Source organism: Bos javanicus, chromosome 16 (genome assembly GCF_032452875.1).
Source record: "Bos javanicus breed banteng chromosome 16, ARS-OSU_banteng_1.0, whole genome shotgun sequence".
Taxonomy (NCBI): Eukaryota; Metazoa; Chordata; class Mammalia; order Artiodactyla; family Bovidae; genus Bos; species Bos javanicus.
In genome coordinates, this window is record NC_083883.1 from 38,883,237 (window position 1) to 38,889,131 (window position 5,895).

The window sequence follows — 5,895 nt, forward strand, 5'->3', positions numbered from 1 at the left end:
ATCCCACCCTCTCCCTCTCCCACAGAGTCCAAAAGACTGTTCTATACATCTGTGTCTCTTTTGCTGTCTTGTGGGTGATGGAATTCCAGTTGAATTATTCCAAATCCTGAAAGATGATGCTGTGAAAGTGCTGCACTCAATATGCCAGCAAATTTGGAAAACTCAGCAGTGGCCACAGGACTGGAAAAGGTCAGTTTTCATTCCAATCCCAAAGAAAGGCAATGCCAAAGAATGCTCAAACTACCGCACAATTGCACTCATCTCACACGCTAGTAAAGTAATGCTCAAAATTCTCCAAGCCAGGCTTCAGCAATATGTGAACCGTGAACTTCCTGATGTTCAAGCTGGTTTTAGAAAAGGCAGAGGAACCAGAGATCAAATTGCCAACATCCGCTGGATCATGGAAAAAGCAAGAGAGTTCCAGAAAAGCATCTATTTCTGCTTGATTGACTATGCCAAAGCCTTTGACTGTGTGGATCACAATCAACTGTGGAAAATTCTGAAAGAGATGGGAATACCAGACCACCTGATCTGCCTCTTGAGAAACCTGTATGCAGGTCAGGAAGCAACAGTTAGAACTGGACATGGAACAACAGACTGGTTCTAAATAGGAAAAGGAGTTCGTCAAGGCTGTATACTGTCATCCTGTTTATTTAACTTATATGCTGAGTACATCATGAGAAATGCTGGACTGGAAGAAACACAAGCTGGAATCAAGATTGCTGGGAGAAATATCAATGACCTCAGATATGCAGATGACACCACCCTTATGGCAGAAAGTGAAGAGGAACTCAAAGACCTCTTGATGAAAGTGAAAGTGGAGAGTGAAAAAGTTGGCTTAAAACTCAACATTCAGAAAACGAAGATCATGGCATCCGGTCCACCACCTGATGGGAAATAGATGGGGAAACAGTGGAAACAGTGTCAGACTTTATTTTTCTGGGCTCCAAAATCTCTACAGATGGTGACTGCAGCCATGAAATTAAAAGACGCTTACTCCTTGGAAGGAAAGTTATGACCAACCTAGATAGCATATTCAAAAGCAGAGACATTACTTTGCCAACAAAGGTTTGTCTAGTCAAGGCTATGGTTTTTCCTGTGGTCATGTATGGATGTGAGAGTTGGACTGTGAAGAAGGCTGAGCACCGAAGAATTGATGCTTTTGAACTGTGGTGTTGGAGAAGACTCTTGAGAGTCCCTTGGACTGCAAGGAGATCCAACCAGTCCATTCTGAAGGAGATCAGCCCTGGGATTTCTTTGGAAGGAATGATGCTGAAGCTGAAACTCCAATACTTTGGCCACCTCATGCGAAGAGTTGACTCATTGGAAAAGACTCTGATGCTGGGAGGGATTGGGGGCAGGAGGAGAAGGGGACGACAGAGGATGGGATGGCTGGATGGCATCACTGACTCGATGGACGTGAGTCTGAGTGAACTCCGAGAGTTGGTGATGGACAGGGAGGCTTGGTGTGTTGCGATTCATGGGGTCGCAAAGAGTTGGACACGACTGAGTGACTGATCTGATCTGATACAGGGTTATTGTTACCAACTTTCTAAATTCCATATATATGCGTTAGTATACTGTATTGGTGTTTTTCTTTCTGGCTTACTTCACTCTGTATAATAGGCTCCAGTTTCGTATGTCCATCAGCAGATGAATGGATAAGAAAACTGTGGTACATATATACAATGGAGTATTACTCAGCCATTAAAAAGAATACATTTGAGTCAGTTCTATGAGTGCTTTTTAATTCACTAATCTTTTTCTCTGCATTGTCTAATCTACTTTCAATTCTGTCCAGTGTATTTTTCATTTTTGACATTGTAATTTTCATTTTTAGAAGTTCCGTTTAGTTCTCTCTTATATCTTCCATTATTTGTTTTACATATTCAAGTTATTCTCTAGCTTCTTGAACATCTAAATGCACTTATAATTTTTTAATAATTTATTTTCTTGATATATAATTGATCTATAATGTATTAGTTTCAGGTGTACAGCAAAGTGATTCAGATAGATATATACACTCTTTTTCATATTCTTTTCCTATAATTGTTTTAATATCCTTGCCTACTAATTCTGTCATTTGTATCATTTATAATTTTATTTTGATCACTTGATTTTTTTCCATATTATCAGTTTTTATTTTCTGCAGGCTTGTTAATTTCTTATTGGGTGCCAGACATTGTGAATTTGACTTTGTTGATGGCTAGGGAGTTCTTTTGTTTATTTGTTTTCCTGTAAATATTTTTGAACTTTATTCTGAGATGTTGTTAAATTATTTGGGAACACTTGGATCCTTTGGATCTTGCTTTAAAGTTCTGTTAGACATAGTGATGTTGAGTCAGTGACTAATTTTTCCTTACCTTGAGGGAAAAAAATTCCTTCTCAGTACTCTAATCAAAGATCTATACATTATGATTTTTTTCTCACTCTTGCTTGCAGGATTGTTCCTTCTAATCCTTTTAGAGGCTTTCCCCTCAGTCTTGGGTATTTCATTGTACATATATGTTGATCATTAATTAGCTCAATATTTGAGAAGAACCCTCTACAGATATCCAGAATTTTCTCATTGTGCAGCTCTCTTCGCTCTGATACTCTGCCTGCAAAATCTAGTCATGTTTTTTTACCACCCAGGCTCCCATCTCTATCTTCTCAACTCAGGGAGAACACTCCATCTATAACTCCCCCAGTCTGTATCCTGATTGGAAAGTTTTTCTGGGCGTTAAGCTGGAACTGTAGGGCTCACCTACTTTGTCTACCATCTCTCAAAGATCATTTTTCTTCATTGTGTCATGCCTGATATATTGAAAATCAATTTTTATATGTTGTCTTGGTTTCTTGGTTGTTTTTATGTGGGATGGTAATTTATTTTGATGGTAAGTGGAAGTCTCCATATCTTGGACAAAATCTGACAGTGGTCTAAGCTACTGGTTTCTTTGGCAATGTAATTCCTTAAAATCTTGATTGTCTCAATGCTTAAGAAATGTAGGAGGCTTCTCATCTACTAGCTCAGTTCCATGTGCCAGTAACCACACCCTAAATCTTACTGAGGCATAGTTTTCAGATCTGCTTTATGTCTTTGCTTTCTTATCTCTACACTTGTCTTTCTCAACTTAATAATAGCCACCTGAAGGCTTTTAGGCTCAGAAGTGAGAAATCTGAAAGTGACCACTTGTGCCAACAAGAAGGTTTTATGGGACACTTACTCTTAAACTTTTTTTCTATCTTATACTTTTTGAGGTTGATAAGTAATCAGTTTTTCCAACCCTGCATGATCCCAAATTTCTCACCTCTGTAATCCTTGTAACTTCTGCTTGAAAATTGGCCATTTTCCCCCACCCTGAGTTTACTTTCTTATAAGATTTTGATGAAAGCAATCAGCAGTAGTCAATATTCACTGCTAATTGTTGTCTTTTCTAATCTCTTCTGCTATGCATGTGGTCTAGCCTAATACCCAAGTTACCCCAAATGATAATTTTATCTTTACTTTTTCTTGGTGGAGGTGGGGCTCTGAATAACATCAATTCTTTCTTTCCTCTGATGTCAGTTTTCTCACTGTCTGCTTCACACTAAAATGAAACATATATTTTAGATTTTTTAATTTCAGCAATATCTCATTTGAAAATATTAATCTCTGGATTGCGATAATTAATGTAGCTGCCATAAGAGAAACATTTCAAAGACTTAACAAAATAAGTTTAATTTTCCTCATGCAAAGTTTAATGTAGATTGGCAGTATTTCTCAGACTTGCTATGCCATCTGGCACATGTAGCCTCCAAGTTTTCCAAAGCAAGGGAAGGGAGAAAGGCAGGAAACAAATCATTTCTTAACTGCCTCATTTTTTTTCCTCTCAGTTCATTGATCAGAGCTTGCCATGTGGCTCCAACTTAGCTCCAAAGATAGGAAATGTTGGGAACTATAAGGAAATAATTGGGAGAAACAAGGGAGACATGATAATTAACTAACTCTTCAACAGGATACTAATAACTTTGTATGGTGCCATTCACTTTTGCTCTGTAGTCACATCCTTCTATGTATAAATGTAACTATGTAGATAATATACTATATACATATAATCTTATCATTGCATATAAATACATACATATATATATACACATATAATCTCATCGTTTTCTAAAAAATGGGCTCACGTTTATATACTATTTTTGTCTTTGTTTTTATTTAGAAATATCTACCGGAAATCTCTCCAAGTTATCTTCTAGACCTCCATTTTCATTCTTTTTAATGACTCCATAATATTCCCTGGTGTAGCTGTACCATAAGTTACTCTTTCTATACTGAGGTATATTTACTTTATTAGCTTATTCTTGTCAATATCAACTTTGTTTTAATGTTGTTGCTGTTCAGTTGCTTAGTTGTGTCCAACTCTTTGTGACCCCATGGACTGCATGCCAGGCTTCCCTGTCCATCACCAAGTCCTGGAGCTTGCTCAAACTCATGTCCATTAACTTGGTGATGCCATATATGTTTTAATATATCTAATCAAATAAAATTCTTTTTTAGAAATTAATGGCTTTTCTCCTTCTATGGGATAGCTATTAAAGAGTAGAATTTACTGGGTTAAAATTTATGTGTTTTGTTAACTTTAATATTTTGCCAGATTGGTGGTCATAAAGGCTGAAAATATTCATGTTTTCACTAGCAATATATGAGAACTCATATCTCCATAAATGTGATAATAGATGTTTCAATACTCTTTATTTCTGTAAGTTTAATGGGAAGTAAAGGGAATTATGAAAATGCAAATTAAAGTAAGGATATCTTCATATATTGGTTGGCCTCTTCATATCCTTTGCTATTAAGATTCACATCCCATTTTTGTCAATTAGTAGGAAGATTCCATCATTATAGTAAACATCTAGTGATCTTCTGAATTGCAAATATTTTTCCCAAATCAATGTTTAAAATGCTTTGGGTATATTTCTAAATAACAAAATATTTAATATTAAAACATGTGATACATGACATTTTGTCATTCAAAATATTTAAAGTAATTTAAAATTAGAACTGTATATTAAAAATAAAAGTTTAATTTTCATATTATCAAAAGTCTTTTATACTGCTGAGTCTGTCCTGCTCCTGGATTGTACTTATTGTGTACTGGATTTTCTTGTCTTATTTTATTTTTTACTTATTTAAGGTTTTAACCCATATGGAATTAATTTTTTCTATAAAATAGGGTTCAGTTTTATTTTTTCGGATGGGTGCCTTTCTGTGCCAGCACTATTTATTAAATAATTCATTATTTTCTCTCTTTTCATATATCAAATCTTATATTTTCTGGGATTGTTTATTTTTTTCTACTGATCTATTTGTTTCTTCCTATGCTTATAACAATACTAATGCAATTTCAACTGTTTACTTGTAATATTCTGATAGTAAGGCAAGTCCCTACTACTATCCATCTTTATCAAAATTTATTTGGCTCTTCTCAAAAATGTTTGCTTCCTTGTAAACTTTGAAGTCTTTTCACTTTCCCCAAATCTCTGTAAGGATTAAAAATGAGATTACTTTAAATTTAAACAATAATTTTAAAGTTTGTGGTTTTATTATATCAGATATTTTCATCAGAGAATGTGGAAAACTTTTCAAAAAATGGTTAGATAAAAATTAGTTATGAACACATCTGTTTCTGGTACTGTTTTTGATGGTAAATCTTTAATCTTTTGACAGTCTCTTCTGTGGTGATTAATCATTGCAGTTTTCCTGGATCATCTTTGGTAATTTAATTTTATTAGGAAATTATTATTTTCTAACTTCTCCAAATTTGTTGCTAAAAAGTTTTATGTAATACTCTTTTATAATTTTTCATCTTTTATGAATCTATGATGCCGCTTTTAAAATTCCTGCAGTTTTGTGAGAGTTTTTAATCA